The sequence below is a fragment of the Myotis davidii genome, unplaced genomic scaffold (genome assembly GCF_000327345.1).
Source record: "Myotis davidii unplaced genomic scaffold, ASM32734v1 scaffold6, whole genome shotgun sequence".
NCBI classification, from domain to species: Eukaryota; Metazoa; Chordata; class Mammalia; order Chiroptera; family Vespertilionidae; genus Myotis; species Myotis davidii.
In genome coordinates, this window is record NW_006383011.1 from 5,453,231 (window position 1) to 5,455,420 (window position 2,190).

Here is a 2,190-nt window from a genome sequence, read left to right on the forward strand (position 1 = left end):
ACCAGATGCCCCCCCCCCCCCCTCTTCCTTTTTTCCTTTTTCTTCACATCTGTGGTTATTTTAACAAGTCTTCACTGAGCAAAGACTGCCTATCCGGCCAGGAGCTAGACACCACAGGAGAAATTTATTCATTCAACAAACACACACCGTTCCAGACAGGGATCTGGGCCTGAAACAGAACCAATCAATTCCTGACCAGAAGACCCAAAGAGTGAAAACAACCCACAAAATGTGCCGTATCTGTACAAACAACATAAAAAAAAAAGAATGAAAAATGCTACATACAACATAAATGAACCTTGAAAACATTATGTGAAAAACAATCACACAAAAACACACACACTGTATGATTCCATTCAGATGACATGTCCAGAATAGGCAAATCCACAGATAGAAAACAGACCAGTGGTTGTGGAAGGCTGGGGGAGTGGTTGCTAATGGATACAGGGTTTTGGGGAAAGTGATGAAATTTTTCTAAAATTCACTGTAGTGATGGCTGTACGACTCTGAATGTACTGAAAACCACTGAACTCTATACAAGTGGGCAAATTATTAGTATGTGAATTATACCTCAATAAAGCTGATAGTTTTTTAAAATCTCCACCCTGATGAATTGGGAGAAGAGGAGGAACCAGAACAAACAAAATATTTAAGTAACCACATATAACAAATATCAGCAGTCTGGGGGGAAAGAAAGCAGGGAGGCAGGACAAGGATGGCTTCTGAAATGTTTACAGATGCAGACAGGTGGCCGCACTCGGGGATGAAGACCTGAAGGGCCCAGAGGAGCCAGCAGGCGGCTACCAGGGGGAAGCGTGTTCCGGGCAGCAGCTCCAGGGAATGCTAGGCCCGTGGTCGGCAAACTGCGGCTCGCGAGCCAAATGTGGCTGTTTGGCCCCTTGAGTGTGGCTCTTCCCAAGCCTTAGGAGTACCCTAACTAAGTTAATAACAATGTACCTACCTATATAGTTTAAGTTTAAAAAATTTGGCTCTCAAAAGAAATGTCAATCGTTGTACTGTTGATATTTGGCTGTTGACTAATGAGTTTGCTGACCACTGTGCTAGGCTCACAGTGCCTGGCAAGCAAAAGTCCAGCTGAAAGCGATAAACTCTAAGTGTCACTGAGAACGGGAAGCCCCCAGCACAGTGGTTCTCAATTTAAAAAGATTCCCAGGTGATTCCAATGTGCAGCCCAGGTTGAGAACCACTGCCCCAGCATGACGCACAAGGAGCTCCAGGTGTGGTGAGGTTGTGTCTGCAGCTACCTACACCAATTCGGGGTCCAGTCCGTGCAGGGCCCACAGCAGTTCTAAAAATATGTGTTGGATGATGAAGGATGCCTCAACGAGTCTGCCCCGAGTCTGCCTCCAGCCCTCCTGGACCCCGAAGCCCCGTACCTTTCCAGCCCAGTTTGATGTTCCACTCGTAGAAGAAAATCAGCTTCCCTTTGCGGCTGCTGCAGGAAGCCTCACCTTCCAGCTGCTTCAGGTCACTGATCTGGCAGCGCCCAGCCTCATTCTCCACCACGATCCCCACCAGGGACTCTCGGAGCTTCCCCTTGGACCAGCTGGTGGCGTCCCGCTCTGTCCTGCCGGGACCAGAAGGGCGGAGCCGTGAGTGGAGGCCCAGGTGTGTCACCTGCCCAGCCCAGATCAGCCTGACTCCTCTCCGGCCTTAAGAGAACTGCAGCCCTTGAACTTACAGCCTCCTCAAGCCAACTTCCTACCAGACAGCCTTTACTCCTCCTGCTCAGTTTCTTAAGTAGCATTAGCCACTATATAAAGTAGGATTTTGTCTTGAAAACGCCAGCTTATTTTGGGGAAAAGAGGGTCTAGCAATCTGACCAGTTGGAAATGGATGGGCAAAGCCTGGACCATATGAAAAGGTGGCAATAATTGAAATAATTCTAATCACAGCAAGAAAAAGTATCAAGTGTGTCCACACCTAATATTTTACCCAATCATCCCAAATGGTGTTCCCATTTTGGGGAGCGGAAATGAGCCCAGAGAAGTCCATGATGTGTCCATGGTGACAGGGCTAGGAAAGGGGAGGGCAGCTCCTCCAAGCCCCAGGCCAGGGCTCCCCAGTAACCCATCCCCTCACAGCCCAGGGCTCCCCAGTAACCCATCCCCTCACAGCCCAGGGCACCCCCAGGGCTCCCCTCTCCCGGGACCTGCCTCAGCATCACCT

The 2,190-nt window shown here is 49.4% G+C and overlaps 1 protein-coding gene across 1 annotated transcript in view; it reads right to left on the bottom strand.

The window, feature by feature from the left end:
• Positions 1-2,079, bottom strand: part of AHSA2 (AHA1, activator of heat shock 90kDa protein ATPase homolog 2 (yeast)) — a 37,172-nt gene extending 35,093 nt beyond the window's left edge. The window contains exon 1 of the mRNA XM_006778564.2: positions 1,398-2,079. The gene's annotated coding sequence lies outside the window, so the exon portion shown is untranslated. The remainder of the gene's footprint in view (positions 1-1,397) is intronic.
• Positions 2,080-2,190: the final 111 nt, after the last annotated feature.